The 17,307-nt window shown below is 33.5% G+C and overlaps 1 long non-coding RNA gene across 1 annotated transcript in view; it reads right to left on the bottom strand.

Annotated features, from left to right (window-relative positions):
- Nucleotides 1-17,307, bottom strand: part of LOC137857648 (uncharacterized) — a 695,515-nt gene that overhangs the window by 412,717 nt on the left and 265,491 nt on the right. The gene's annotated exons all lie outside the window — the stretch shown is intronic.

The raw sequence follows: 17,307 nt of genomic DNA, 5'->3' as shown, positions 1-17,307 counted from the left end.
AAAACTTCTTAATGGTGTTTCCTATGCTTTGCTAAGTAATCTCTTTCTCTTATGTTGGGGGTCACACTGATTTAATAAAGAAAAATGTGTCTAATAGTCCTTCAAGATGTACTCATAAGTATTTGTATTAGCTTTGCTTTCTGTCACATTACATATGACAATCCTCCACTGGTAATTAAGTAAACAACTCAATCCTCCCATCCTTTCCTCATAGAAACTGTAGAACAGGGGGGTAATGAAATGAAATTCTTGGTTATTTCTGGGTTAACTAGCCCTTTATTAATAAACAGAATAAATGTGTGAGCAGGCAAAGGATGGGAATAATAAATTGTTTACCTTCCCTTAATTTTTATTTCTGTGGTTGGAGAAAGACCAGGAAACTGATCTCTTCCAGAAGTCACTTCACTTTTATTTATTTTGAAGGACCTTTGATTCTGCAGCAGCAGGTTTGATGCCTCAGTCTCTGACCATGTAATGATGTTAGAACTGCATCTCTGTGTTAACTGCAGGTCTGAACAGGGTATGGGTTTTAATTAGGAATAGTACAGTATTTAGTCTGCATGAGCCTCAACTCAAACAGCTGAGTAAGGATTTTAGTTAAGGATTTCCTTGGGGAAATGGAAATGGAAAGTGGGAAGGAATGGCAATGGATACTTAAGGGATGATTCAGAGCAGCAATCTAAATTCTCTATCCTGAAATGCCATCCAAAGGAGTCTGTCACTCTAGGAAACACATCCTATTGGCAAAATAATCACATTTGGAACCTGATAAGTAGTCTGTTAACATCATGGACGTGGATAATGTGAATGCCTTGCTCCCTTCACTGCCTGGATGATGACAAGAGGTCTTGCATCCACACAGATGTCAATGGCCAGAACTATAAAGACATAAAGATATAGAGAACAAACCCTACGAGGAGCGGATGAAGGAGCTGGGCTTGTTCAGCCTGGAGAAAAGGAGGCTCAGGGGCGATCTTATTGCTCTCTACAGGTACCTTAAAGGAGGCTGTAGAGAGGTGGGGGTTGGTCTATTCTCCCACGTGCCTAGTGACAAGACGAGGGGGAATGGGCTAAAGTTGCACCAGGGGCGTTTTAGGTTGGATATTAGGAAGAACTTCTTTACTGGGAGGGTTGTGAGGCATTGGAATGGGCTGCCCAGGATACTGGTGGAGTCACCATCCCTAGAGGTCTTTAAAAAATGTTTAGTTGTTGAACTTAGTGATATGGTTTAGTGGAGGACTTGTTAGTGTTAGGTCAGAGGTTGGACTCGATGATCTTGAGGTCTCTTCCAACCTAGACATATCTGTGATTCTGTGATAAATTTACATAGCTTCAACTTTTTTTTTTTTTTTTTTTTTTTTTTAATCCTGTATGATTAAGGTGCTGCAGTTAAAGTTGCACAATTAAATGAAAAGCTCAGAACTGATTTGTGCTTGTGTGGACTTCTGGTGTTTGCTATGTCAGAATCACTGACACCCCAGCTTCTTACATATCTTCTGATGAAATTATGTTCTTTCAATTTTATTGTGACTATTCTCACTCCTATGTCCTAAACAAGTCTCATGAACACAGGAAACACATCCTATAAGCAAAATAAAACAGATTTTCTACTATATAAGAAACCAGTTATTTCCAGTGTCTCTAATAAGAAATACAGGAAATTTATCTCAGAAAATTGAATACTGTATAACCATGATTTTTTTCTTCTTATTATTTACCGGAGCATTATTCTTATCCTTGTATGTCCTAAACAAGGACAGAAAACCAAGTAGAGCTTGTGACTACTTTTAGAATCATAAGATAATTCTAGCTGATTGCAATATGTTAGGTAGGATAATTAAGCAGAACAAAGAAGCTTAGCAGTGTATAAGGCTTTTTTTTTTTTTCCAGTGAACATGGGAGATGTTGTAATGGGTAACATGAATATAGCTAACAGTAATGTTGACAGCTCACTCAGAGAGGAAACAACTAAATCAAATATCTAAGTTCTTGTTGTTCTCTACCATAATTTTGATCATAGTATGTATCAGTACACAGATTTGAAAACAGGCATGATTAATCTTACACATATATAAATATATTGACTGAAGGTGTTTGTAAAGTGTAACACCTGCAGATCACTTAGATATCCCTCACCCTGTGGTATTTCTGCCATGTACAGGAGGGGGCGCAACAGTTAGAAATACTACATTAAACTTTAGACATTGAGTTTATTTCTATATCCTGGATGATTCTCTCACTTAAATGTACAGTTTCATCTTTGTATCAATAGAAATAAGTACCTTACCTACTGCACAGTTATGAATTTAGGCTATTATGATCTATAATATTTTAGACGCCATTAAAATGATCCTTATTTTTACTGATCCTAATTTTTACTGCAAATTTAAGTGAAGCTTAAAAGGCAAAAACAATGTAATTTTCTTTGCATCCACGTTGTGTTTTTTTTTTTTTTTTTTTTTTTTTTTCTGCCTGTATTCTCTTAGCAATATGCCAGCTGACACTGGTAGCATTTCCAAGAACGCCCGACAATTTATAGGCATTGATCCTACCAGGGAATGACAAGTAGCTTCTGTTGACTCTGGGGGTCAAGTGGCTTCTTTCACAGCTGATTATGAAAAAGTGTCCTAGGATGAAAAGATTTAAGTATCAATACACATTTTACAAGTAGTCAAGCTACACATACTACATATCTGAACCAAATTTCTTAGAAATTTATTAATTATTTATTGAATTATCTCCCACATCTCAACTATAATAGAGCCATGCCTCAAATAAAAGGCTGGGAGGGTCTGAGGACTCCAGAGGTCCTTTCCATCCTCAACCAAAATGTGACTCTGTAAAGCAAAAGATACCTAAAGGAAGAAAAACTGCCTTTAATGTTTCAAAAGCTCTTAAGGCTTTTTTTTTTTTTTTTTTTTTTTTTTTTGTGATGAGAGTTTTTATAGTGTTACTTAGTTCAGGAATTTTATTCTTACATTGCTATATAAGCAAAAAAAATAACAATAAAAATTACTCTATTACAATTACTCAGCCAGAATCTCTTAATATTAGGATCTGAAATATTACAGAGATAATTATTTCAGCTATGAACATATAATAATGAATGTTAAAATGACAGAGAAATCTAAAGACATCATTAGTCTATACTGAAATCAAATAGTCTCATTCATGTTTCTTCAAATAGTCTCATTTGAGCCTGTGCCAGACTTCTATGCTTTTCTTTCTGAGTTCAATTTTCTGAGTTCAATTACCATTTGATAATAACACAACATTTGAAGGTTTCTTGATAATTCCAAAACTTTTGTGAGACATATGCATGGATAAAAAACTTACAGTTTCCAAATATTAGTATACATTACACATTGATTTCTGTTTGAGAACTCTATCTGTCAATGAACAAATAAGCAGGTAAGGAGGAAAAACAGAAGTTGAACACATTTGTTCAGAACTGTGAATATGCATATACATGCTTAAAAGACAAGTAATTGTAAAAGACTTCACTGAAGATATTAGAAATATATACACCAAGTATGGTGGAATACTAGTAAAAAAAATGATAATCTCATTGAGTATTTGATACTCAAGTTTTCCCATGTACATGCATCTCCTCTTACCTTGGCATGGTTTTTTAACTTCTTACACTCAAATTTTACAAAACAATTATTGCATATCTGGATGTTGCCTGTTATAAAACTATCTCTAGCAGGGACTGGATAGCTATATAAATGTTTAAAATAAGTGTTCAGAGTCAAAATCCCTATTATGCATTTTTATTTTTTGCCTCTTTTCAGGCTATAAATAACATAACATGCATAACAGGTACAGTGCCTATAGTGAAGAAGTATAGTGGCAGATTCCTTGGCCAGTATATTGGTGTCCTAAAAACTTCTGGGGGCAGGTGTCTCCAACCCGGAAAATAAACAAACAAAACAAAACAAACAAACAAACAAACAAACAAACAAACAGTAACTGAATTTTCATACTTAATTTTTACTTAGCATTTTGATGCTGAAGATTCTCTTCAACTCTTTTGGAAGAGTTTATATAACTATTGTATAACTGTTTGAATAAACATCAGGTCTTACAGCATGGTAACCTGTTTCTGATGCTGAAATGAGAATACTTTGTAGCACAGTAAAAATATGGACTTGTTGAAATTTGGAAATGAAAGGATTCTTCTTGGTCTCTCATAATCAAATATTTTGTGAATTATATTCTCCATCAGCTCTATGTCCAGTAAGTTTTTACATTACTCTGAGGTGGACTTTTAAACTTTTCTGTTGGAAACTTCATTAAATCTGATTGTAAAAACAAAAAAACTAATCTGCTTCTAACATCAAATATATTTTAAAGCTTTGGAGTATCCCTGTCTGTGTCTACTCTGGCTTTTTGGTTTTAACATTTTAGAACAGGGTTTGCCTATTGGGTTAATTACCACTGAGGTCTTTGGTCACTTGTGGAGTAAAGAGAATAAATAACAAAACATTTTGCACCAATAAAACACTATATTTTATTGCAGTATACATGATGATGATTTGACAATGCACTTAGAAAATCTACTTAAAATCTGATAGGAAAAAAAAAAATACTTTATTCATCTTCACGTAGACTTGTTTTCCCCAAAACAACTAAAATAATTCAGCATGGTATGAGTTGCAAAAACAAACACATCAAAGTCCTCAAAAGGATCTACATGGATAGGTCATTAGGAATGTATGGCTTCATATATTTTGTTAATTCTCAGAGGTTAGTTTATATCTTGATACTTTAATAAACAGTTTCAGCATTGGTGAAAGCTGGAAAGCTTAATCCGTTAAGAGCCATTCAGAAGCAAAACAAACAAACAAAGCTTTAACCACTTCAGTGACAACAGCACAGAACAAACAAGCAGTCTCCTTAGGAAACCCCAGCAATTTTAGGATCAATAGCCTTACTCTGTGCTTCTGAGTGATGAAAGCTAGAAAATCTCTGCTGTCAGCTCTTTACAAAAATGTTTCTGGCAAAGATATAGTTGCAAATTTGATGAGTTTAGTTTAGTAATACCCATGTAGTCTAGAAGGCTGACTTAAGTACTATCACCGGTCACAATGAAAACAAACCAACTCAAACATCACTGTTAGCTGAAATTTCCTCTCTGTACACTTAATTTACAATGTTACAATACCTTTCAACATCTCTTCCAAGTCCCTGTGCTTAGAGTTTTGTGATTATTTTCCTAATTAACAGCAGCAGGATTTTTTTTCCATATAGGGAATTAAGACAAAAAAAAAAAAAAAAAATTGTGACTGTAAGACCAGTACAGTGACTTAAACCACTAAAGAATGTAAGACTGTTTCAAAAAGTCCATTTAACTCAATCTGCCAATATGAAAAATCAAATCAGCAAATACATTTATATACACAGAAAGAAGAAAAATAAACATTTTTTCCTTTATAAGATTAAAAGCCTGCTAGGCCCTTTTAAAACACTGCCATTGTATATTGACTTTCATGAAAATAGCCTTTACTTCCTTTTACTTTGTCTAGAATTACATCATTCAGCAGAGCTTTTTTATAGTAGACCTGTTATCATTCCAAATAATTTTAAATTATTCTTGCAATTTTATACTAATATATGTACAATAATTCCTATATATATATTTGTGCTGTTATTGTTGTTTTTATTTAAATTTCACATTTACTCTTAATTATCAACTCAGAAGTAAAATAGGAGGATTATTTATTTTTTAGCCAGCAGTGTCAGTTCATTTTTATTTCACTCATGAATTATCTAGAAGCCTTAGAATATATACTTTCTTAGGTAGTCAAAAGACACTTGTAGGGATTGCCTGCATATATCTACAAGCTAACTTATCCACTAAGATTTGTTGATTGTCTTTTTTTTTTTTTCCCTATAATCATCAGAGTTATCAGAGTTTACTAACTGTATTTTAAAAATTAATCAATAACATGGAAAGCTGTCAATATCAGAAACAGAAGCAGTAAAACAGAACTTTTGCCAAAATTCTTCTTTACACACCACACAGTCTACCCAAATTTTTCACTGGAAAGGCACAAAGTCAGAATAACATTGAAAATACGTGGCTTTACACAGGGACACTGTGTTGTTTTAGTCCTGATTCATTAAGATGCTTGATGTGTAAGTGAGTTGTCAAACGATATGTGGGTGGCTGTAATGGCAGCATGTAGGTTTGTATGGAAAACAAGTATGGCACTGTGAAGATTTTTTCTCTCTTTCATCATATAGGTACTCACATGTAACACTTGTGAAGGGTCTGCTAAGAACCCTACTGTCAAACTAACCAATTCATCAGAAACATGCAAGTTTAAAACAAAGTTCTCCAAAGGCTGAAAAAAAAATCAAACCACCTAGACTTTCTGTAGCCTAACCAAGTGACAGACACATAGACAACTTCACTGCTGCCAGAACAACACTCTGCACAGCCCACCAGCAAGCTATTTGTCACTGCTACAAGAATATCCTCCGCAATTTGGCATCAGGGTCCCTTGGTAGCCAACTGTGCTTGCACAGGGCTGGAAGTGCTATCCAATAATGGCGAGAAAAATGATCTGAGTATCTCATTATTATTACAAAATGTGTTATTGTATGAAAAACATATCTTCGTGGCCACAAACATGAAAAGTGTATAGGAAAATAGCAATTTACAGAATACCAGAAAATTGTGTTCTATATGAGTTTCTGGAAGGCTGTGTTTAACTCCATTTCCTTTTCTCCCTCCCCAGTCCTCTCATCCATCAAAACTGTGACTGACTATTCCATACATCTGGTATAATATGGAAGGCTTTTCATGATACTTCATAGAAATAAGAGGTTAAAATAATCTCTGGCATAATGCCATTATGCATTATCCCAGAGATGAACATAGCTGAGTAATTTTGCAGGCCTAATGTTTAATTTTTAAAGTTTCACGTAAGATGGTGGAAAACACATTTTACTTTTAACAGATCTTCAGATCATACTAGATTCGGTGTGAAACACAAAGTCACACACTGCTATTCGTGTCACAAAGGTCAAGCCTTTTCATTGTGCTTAGTGTTGTAAGATACAATTCACTACCAGCCCAGAGCACCACAGCCTTTGATATAATCTTGTCCTATGAAGATTATTGTCCTATGAAGATTATACTCCTTTATGTGGGCCTTAGGTCCCACATATTCTGTTGGATCCTACAGATATATAAATTTATTAATGCTGGCTGCACTGCTGCAATTGTTTAATTATCATCCTCAGCCAATTGATTTTATGGAGAAGATGCAGAAATTAAGAAGAGCCATCCATTCCCAATGGTATTAGGAAAGTGAGATAGCACAATGAAAAGTAAGTTAAGAGGAGCAGCAGAAATATTTTGCAAAAAGAAACAGAGTAGAAATACAAGAACAGAAATGATGAGTGTAGATAAATAAATAAATAATCAAATACGAAATAAAGATCAAAAAAGGACAGGGAAGAATTCCATTGCAGGAAAGAGCTTGTTAAAGAGCCTGTTGGGACTAGTGCAGCAGTCAGATTTTAATTAATAAACCACTTTTTCTGTATTTTTCAAAGCTCCTCTTAACCTGGAGGTTCCTGTTAACTTACCAAATGTCTTATCACTAGAGTATGACATAACTTAAAAGGCATGTGTAGATGCTCAGGAAAAATGACCGTTCCTTTATTTTGTGATTTCTATTAATTTCAATTATATGATAGGAAAATGATCTTGGCAACTAGGATATTCTTTTCCCTGAAAGCATATCCAGCTGTTTATTATATATTAGTAAATTACAAATAAAGTGCACAAGGTGCACAAAGATACCATAGTATCTACAATGAGCCAACTTGGATCTAGAAGCTGAAAGTTTCATTGGATGCTGTACTAGGTAGACTTAACAGATAAACTCAGTTCAGAGATCTCTGTGTTCCAGAATTGCAATTACTGATCGTGTGACAATTAACATGGGCTCTGTACATGCATTTTTTAGTCTTTCCTCTTCTTTTATGAATAGTTCTTCCTTTGTGCAGCATAACTAGAGCTTCTCATTGGCATACTGTTTAGGTGAAGGAGATAAAATTAAATGATCAAATAGCTAGAACTATCTGTAGAATAATATTTCATAGGTGGTAGTAGAGATTCAGACTATAAACTCATCATCAAAGACAATTAGACCTGGGAGAGGGAAAAAGGACAGTGGGAATAAGAACTGTAAATTAGAGCACAACAAAAAACACAATTATCCTTACACTGCAAACTGTCAATTTAGACCAGACAATGTATGCTTAAGATAGATATTGCAAGATTATGTACACAAAATAAATTTATATTGAATTGGGTGCACAACTGTGGTTTGGTGTTTTTTTTTTTTTGTTTGTTTTTTTTTTTTTTTGTGTGTGTTTTTGTTTGTTTGTTTGTTTGTTGTTGGTTTTTTTGGCTTTGCAATTTTAGTTTTGTTCATCATATATGTGGTTAATAATGCTTTATGTTTTTAAGCATGGTAGTAAGTTGCTATGTTTTTCCAAAAGTATTTCAAATAACCAATTCTGTATACCTGTATTTTCTTTTTGCAAACAATATTGTGAGTACTATAACTGATGTCATTATTTAAGGTGCATGAATAAATTATGAGAACTATTAGATTCTTTCCAGCAATTTGGTTATATAAATTAGTTTTTTCTTTTCTCTCTCTGATCATTTCATCTTTAAAGGTGGTGACTATTTGGAACCATTTTTATACTTTAGGTAACCCATACTGAAATTTAAAATATTTAATTACTTTTCCTTAGCACCCCAAATAAAGGCGGAAGAATATTAATGAGTGTGAAAAAGATCTCACAGAGAAGTATTTCTCTTTGTCTCCCTGACTGTTAAAACCTCTGTTTTATTAATGATGTGCACTGCAAGAAATGGGCATGCCTTTTTAACTTTAACGGCATTTAAGCACCCCAAATCTCTTCCTACTAAGTTTCTTTGAGAAGTTAAAGTCATTTTTAAAAAAGGTGCATGCTTTACATATTGACACAAGGATGACATGGGTCTTATCATGGTCCTATTAAAGGTGGATCAATTGAGTTATTGGTATTTTACTGATTTTATTCAATATGAGGAGGATCAGGTGTAATGGAAAGACACATCTATACTTGGAAATTCATTTATACTTGGAAATTCATTAGCCCTTTTCTGGAACAGAACTTTTTAAACATTCAGAACTTTTCAATGCATTTGAAATTACACTGCAATGAAGAAAAAAAAAAAGAAAAAAAAAAGAAAAAAAATTATGTAGCAAACTTTGCTACTAATATTGTTGCTCTAGCAGCCTTTATGTTTAGAGCTTCAGATATACTTCAAAGACCTCACGATCAGACTGTGAGTTGCTGCTTGCCAAGAAAAGGAAGTCTTACTTTAGACTACAATGGACTGATTGGTCTGGAGCAAAAGGTCACCAAACACTACACATGCCTGGTTGGGACTAAAGCTTAAAGGGGAAATCTTGCCAAGCAGGATTAAGGTGTCTATTCTTCCTTCAGTATGAGTGCATAACTCCCTCAGTGTCAAGGGGAGTAGCACATTCATAGTCAAAGACAAAAAAAAAAAAAAATTATTCAGAAGGATATTGATTCACCAGGCCACACTCATACAAAAACAAGGGATGATGTACTTCAGTCCTTCCTGTTACAGAGAGGCTGAAGTCTGACATACCTGATTCTGTTTTATCTAGACCTTCTTTCCTTTGGTGCACTTTACTTAACATATGTAAGGATAAGAATTAGACTGCTTGCTTATTGCAACATTGTGGGTGATTCCATGACTAAAATGTAAACCTGCCTTTGGTGCTTCCTACAGATCATGTAGCTGCCTGGAGATAGACAATAAGGGATATTACGCAGAATAAGAAATGAGAGACAAAGCAAACCGAGCCCCTCCAGTATGCTGGCACCTTGCTGCAAATGGTCTGCTTCCATTTATTTTGGGTTCTGACTTCAGAGGTCTCTCCTGAGGCAGGGTTATTGAGGGGACTCAGTCTTTTTAAAGTGTCTATGGAAAGGAAGGAAACATCACACTTTTGCAATGACATAATGATTAGAATAGTTGCTTAGGAAATGGATTCTGAGCTCCACCACCTTAGGAGAAGACCATAGCACTGTAGATATCTAGAATCATAGAATCATTTAGGTTGAAAAAGAGCTCCAATATCATCAGGTCCAACCACCTACCTACCAATACAAGTCCACTTCTAAACCATGTCTCTAAGCGCCACGTCCACATGTCTCTTAAATAAATCTACTCATTCTAGAGTAATCTAGAGATAGTGACTCTATGACCTGCCTGGGCAGCCTGTTTCAATACCTAATCACCCTTTCCATGAATAAATTCTTCCTGATATCCAATCTAAACCGCCCTGGTGGAACTCTTGAGGCCACTGCCTTGCATCCTGTCCTTTGTCTCCTGAGACAAGAAAGGCATCTAGACCCAGAATCTTAGCTCTGTTTCCTAATATTATACACACCTCCCCTGTTCCCACCACCACCACCACACATTTTTTAATTGTCCCCTGAACTTGAATTTCAGGGCATATTTTCAACTACTTCTAGATCATGTCTCTGCCATAAAGAATAGGTATCCTGTAGGGATAAACACAACTTTTGCTTAGTTCTTGCAACTTGCAACTTGTAGCTAGTTTATGACAGATGGGGAGGCTCAGCAGGAGAATCATAAACATTACAGATGCAACTGATATTCAAAACTTAAATCAGCAATAAGTTGGTATTTGTGAATAAGAAAAGGAGTTGATGCCCTCATCTCTTGCTTTTGACTTTTTGCATTAGCTCTACCATAACTATTTTAATCTTGACTAGTTTTAAACAGAAGCCAACAGCAAGAAGAACAATATATATCTTGACTATTATGAAAGTAATCTATACATATGCATACCAGAGACTGGTTTTGGTCTTTTTTTTTTTTTTTTTTTTCTGGATAAATACAATTGTATATACTCAGAACAGAAAAGGTCTACCTTTGTGAAAAGATTGCAAGATTGCTCAAATCTGAGATACAAAAGGATTTGGACAAAGATTAAAAGTTTGGAGTAATAAATCTCAAACTATTTTAATCGATAAAGTATTGTGCACAGTTTCCTCAGTAATGCATATAAACACTTTTTGTTGGCCAGAAAAATAAGAATCAGGATGCTAAACACTATCTAGTAGTAATGTTTGAGAAGAACTGGAAAAATCAGAAGATTTAATGGGATTAATATTCCAATGCTAGTGGCTTTTCAAGAAGGCAGAGGCAGGGTAACAGAGGAAGGCGATTTCCTGGAACTGTGCCAAGTAACAAGCTGTTTAATTAATATTCAATCCATCATCCAAAAACTTTATTGGTTTATAGCTAAGATTGCTTAAATGCAAAAGTGCACCTACTCAGTGCAACACAAGGAAATCTCCAGTAAAGATGATGCTTTATTCTGTGTATTCTCGGATCAGACAGTTGCTCTCACAAATTCTGCAACTCCACAAGACATTCTTGTCAATGCCAAAAAAAAAATATTTTCAATATTTTATTAGAATAATAAAAAGACTGATTTATCAGTCTAAAATATTAACAGAGAAAGGGTAGAGGAAGTGCAAAATATTTTCAAAACCAAATAAGGGAGTGAAATAATTTATGAGAAAGAAAAAATGAAATTTAAGTCATTCTGCAATGACCTTGACTTAGAGTTATTGTTTCTTTAGAAGAGAGAACATGGAAGGATTTCTGTGTATGTGTTTTGGTTTGCTTCAAGAAGGCAAGAGTTAACTGCTGAAGTGAAGGAATGTGTGAAGTGTGCAGAGTGCTGAAAGGCTGAAGTTTGGTTTCAAGCTTATCTGAAGGGTGAGGAGCAATTGAAGAGAGAATGTGCCAAGATCTAAGTAGATAGGGAAAATGGAGCCTCCCTCTTATATTTCTTCCTTGCTTACTGATTGTTGAATGTGAACACTACCTATAGATATTCGATTGGTGAAATAGGAAAGAAAACTACATTTAATGTTGTAGTATTAAATATATTAATGCTGTGGTATTAATACTGTATTAAAATAAATATTTTCTATACATAGAAAGCATATCCTAATTTGTATATTTTTATATCATGACTTTCAATTATGTTCAGATATTCTTATCTGAGAATATTCCAAAAGAAACAGCATATTTTGTTTTATTACATTGGGTTTTTAGTTTTTGTTTCAAATTCAACAAATCATTTCACATGCTTATAATCAACCCTATTCTAGAAAACATTTATACATACATATAAATATACTACTTATGCTGTGGAAACAATGCTAAGTATAAGCTCAGTGTTTTGATGAATCCGGGCCTAAGAACAAAAATGACTGTAAACATTCTGAAAACATCTTAAGAGAAAATGCTGTAGTGTTTGAAATGTATAAACAGCTAACATGATATTCTCAGAATGGAATTTTTTGAGATAGCAATAATGATCTACTTACTAAATTCCAGAATCTACTTACTAAGTTCCAGGCAATAATTTTATTCAACAAATCTTGAATATCATCAACCATATTAATATTTTCACTTAAAATGCACTATTATATTTTATATTTACTCATGTGTTCCTCTACCATATTTTTGTCTTACTATATACTGACCTACCAATATTTTCTCAACAATCAGCTTATTACAAACACTGGCAAAGGATAGCAGGTAAATATATGTTGTAACCTTACAGTTCCTTGTCCATTGTTTTCATTTGTTTAAGTTGCATTATAAACTGGGCTTTCCCCCTAACTGTGATATTGAATATGTTTTAAAACATACTTTTAAAAACTGTCACCAGAATGAAAAATGAATAAATGTAAATTAATTTTCCCTTAATTCCAATAAACAGCTGTCCAATATTACTATTACCAGATCCAATAAGCAACTGGCCAATATTGCTATTACCAGACAAACTGGTAAAGGACACATCCTTGAACTGTGAGGACATAGGCTATACACTGCTGACAGTATATATTACTGATCTGTTAAGCATAGCTATCTGCACAGTTACATCTTTAAAAATCATTATCTTGTCTATTTGATAAGGGATATTCTTTTCTCTTTGTTGCAAAAAGGACATAATCAATATGAAAGGTCAGCTGAGAACAATGCATAGCAAGGGGCTTTCTATCTTAGTTCAAAGTTCACATTTGATTTTCACAAAGCTTAGTGTATACCTAGCATAGTTCAAGACAGAAATTGGAGACATTCCTCAGTATTTAACTACAAAATACATATTCATTACTGTCATTAGATATAGTCTAATAAAAATGTACCATATATTCAGTATACTTCGTGATACTAAATACTTTCTTTAATATGGATGTATTGAAACAATGTCCTGTATCAAAAGAAATTTTATTTTCTTAAAATCCCTCTCTAATCAAATATGTACTATTATCATGGTAAAGGTATTTATTAAAAACTGAATTTACAATGGCATTGACCACCTGCATTTCTTGGTAAAGGCAGAGAGCCTCAGATATTCAACACCTCGATAGCATATTGTCATTTAGATAGATACAAAACGCAACACATTCCAGTAAACACAAGGCTGATTTAATTTCAGTCTCTGTTCACTTTATTGATTTAGTTGGAATACTGCTGAGTTTACAGTGCTGCATACTAATTCCTGCCAGATTCTGCCTTCACTGTTCACACTGAGCATTATTTTACGCTCAGGGTAGTCCCATGGAGCTCAATGGGACACCATCATGTGAGGTAGAACAGCAGAATATGGTTCTGGTAGCAGACAGTTGTATATTGTTTTTTATACTAATCTTACTTTATTCTAAAAAAAAAGGGGGGGGGGGGAGGAAGGAAGGAAGAGGAGGCCTATGTAAATCTTTTATTGGCATTTCTACTCACTAAAGAAAGTTTCACACATTCCAGATTTAATTTTTCAGTGGTGACTGCTACCCTGCTACCTGTTGTAACTGCTGAGAATCTTTCAAGGGTTCCTTGAAATTATGACAGTTTTAAAGGGCATATTCCCCTTAAAGTGCAGAAAAATAAAGTACAAAGGAGGGTGTCTTCCAAGTGACCCCCTTTTCCTTGCTGCTTTGAGTTTAAGTGAGGGTTTTTTCTAACAATGCTACAAAATTTAAAAATTTTAAAAAATAATTGAACTTCATGCAGTTCTCTGAGAATAGACTCTGTTAGCCTACCTTATTTCCTATGGAATGACTTCACAGTGATATAGTCCATACTGAACTATTCTTGTATCTTTTTATTTTTTAATATTGTACCAGATAGTAGCATGAGAGCATCAAAATAAATCTTATTAATTATACTTTCCTCATTCTTCTGTGACTTTCATAATTATTTTTGTTGTTTTTTTAAATATAACTACCCTTGCACTTATGTCATAAAAATTCTGCCTTTTTCTCTTTTTTAATATTTGTATTCAAGACAAACAACAGGAGGTTGAAATCAGGCCATTTAAAAGAAACATCTGCTGACATTTATTCATATGCTACATGTTCCACTTTCATCATTGAATGTAATGATAAACACACATTCCAGTCAATAATGGCAATTCCCAGCCAAGCTTTACAAATGGTCTCTTTAACACCTAAATTGACAGCTCGGGAGAATTTGAGATAGAAGCTAAATATGGTACATTTGGACACTATTTCCCTAAGCCTAGAATGACTGGAAGACTTTAACAAGCAAATACACTGTGGGTGTGTGGGTATAGTCTTGACTAATACAGGTAAATATCTCATTAGACTTTTGTGTTTTATAAAGAACTACGGGTAAAAGACAAAAACTTTGAGGCATGACATTTCCTCCTTAAAAAAGAAATCTAATTATTTTTCCTTCATACAGGAGAACTAACATTAATGGAAGCTGAAATTTGAAATAAGTTTGCTTTTTAAATCAGAAATATTTTGTCTGCTTTGGCTTATTGTTTCACGTTTCAAGCTTGTTAATTGCTATTTTTTCTAAAATAATTTCTATAAATTTGCTTTTAAAGCAATATTGTCAAGAGCTAGGTTGATTCCTTATTCAATTCATATGTTTTCATGTAAGAATGTCTTATGAGCTACCATATTGCAAAACAGAGTCTCATTTGAAAGCAATTTTTTCTCAGTTGTGTGTGACCAAAGATGGTATGTATAAAACTATTAGAGGTTTCATGACAGGAATAAACTGAAAATGTCTCATCACTTTGTATGCATATAAATATATTTTTCTGAAACAATAATGATCTCTTTTTGTATTCCTCTGTATATTCTTTTTCATTTTAGTTCAGATTGATTAACCTTCTTATAACTGAATCATAAACTGATTTTAAGTCAAGCAGAAAATCACAGCTTTTCCAAACTCCTTCATGTGTGAATAGTTTATCCTTTCAAAACTCTTGTATAGTTCAAAACAGGTCATTCATTATTTAGCAAGAGGGGGAAATTCTACACATTCTAAAATAATGAATGTAAAAATAATTATAGGATCACAAAGTTATCTTGTATAGCACAATGGAAAGTGTTAGACAAGAAGATAATGCTGTATTTGTTGGTTGAAAGAAATTACTTTTCTGAAATCCATTCAGTTTCGTTTATCATATTAGAATTGGTCACATTTATCTTTACGAAGAACTAAAAACATTGAGGTTCATTTGGTAGTCTTTTAATCTGTAGGGAATTCACTTGGATTACAGTAGCAAGAGTCACTGACCAAAAAACATACACTTTGTGTCTGTCTATTGGCCCATGTCTGTAAATTCATGCTATTGGATGTAGGAGCCAGGTGGTCTACCATTGCCCTAAATGTTGCCCTTATTTGTGTTTATACTTCCTTTACTTTTCACTGACACAAAATGAAGACTATATTGAAGTAAGACTACTTGAAGACAATATTGAATGGTTATATATCACCTTTTATCATGGAAGTTTACTGAGTATCTGATAAGCACTAGGAGATATATTCCATGAAATGAATGGACCTGTTCAATACAAAAGATTTTCTGTACAGTCCAGTGTAGAAAAACTGTTACAAATAAAGTAATTAAATCCCAATTATAATATTTGTGTTCTTATTTAAGAGTCTTTAAACAACATTAGGGGAGTGGGGGTTTGTGGGTATTTTTTCCTTTTTGTTGAGATTAATTGCTGTGTTTAATGAATGTCTGGTAAGCAAAGTAAGCTTGTTACTTTTATTAATAGAAAAAATAGAATAACTTCTCAGCTGGAAGAGACCTACAAAGAACATTTAGTCCACTCTGAAAGAATCTTTATCTTGAAGTAAAATAAAATTACAACAGGATTTTTGATTTCTAAAGTAATGGAACAGACAAATTTAGTAAAAGCCCTGGTTCAGTAGAATTTACATGTTCAGGAGTGCATGTAATCTTGAAATACAAATCTGTATATCAATGCAAGACAAACCCTAATCTTGCACCAGCGATCATAGTAGAAACAACGTGCTATTATTATGCAAAAGTTAAATGATCTGCAAGTAGACCATTAGGCAATCAGTGCATAAATCTATTTAAAGCTGGACTCTTTGAGCAATCTTGGGAGTGGATACCAGCTATAAAACACAAAACTCTGTGGATTTGCTAAGTACTGCCTATCCAATTGCACGTGGTACAAAAGTGAACTGTAGCCACAGCTTTTGCAATGATGTAATTGTAGTTAGAAAAAAATTTACAATATGGCCTATAAGAAGATTCTCATAGATGAGGAAATTCTCTACAATAGTATCCAAGTCATCTGGACTTTGTATTATGAGGTATTATCACCAGATACATCAGAACAAGTTCCATATCACAGGGTTATCTATTAGAAAACTACTGTTTATGTTGTTTCCTATATTAACAATAATTTTGAAATGTAGTATTACTATATATACCCAATTATCATGAATATTTAATCGGTTATGTAATGATTACTACAATAAAGCAGGCAGTTCCACAATCAGGATTTTACATCATAATTCTAAAAAAACAATAATAAATAAATAAATATATATATTATATAATGTATAAATAATATATAAATATATATATATATTATATATTATATATATATGTATCCATATATATATATACACTAACTATCTATACATGGAGAAAAACAGTTTGCCAAAAGGAATTAAGATTGAATTTGATCTCTTGAATTGATTGATTTCTAGTAACCCTGAATATTAGAAATCTTTTTACTGTAAATGCTCTCTTGGTTGCTCAGAGGTGATGCAAACCACATGTGCAGAGACAGAATTTATTTGTGTTGTAAGACTTCTAAATTAAATTTAGACTGACAAATATT

The sequence above is a fragment of the Anas acuta genome, chromosome 5 (assembly GCF_963932015.1).
Source record: "Anas acuta chromosome 5, bAnaAcu1.1, whole genome shotgun sequence".
Classification (NCBI taxonomy): domain Eukaryota; kingdom Metazoa; phylum Chordata; class Aves; order Anseriformes; family Anatidae; genus Anas; species Anas acuta.
This window is presented reverse-complemented; position numbering and strand designations above follow the sequence as displayed.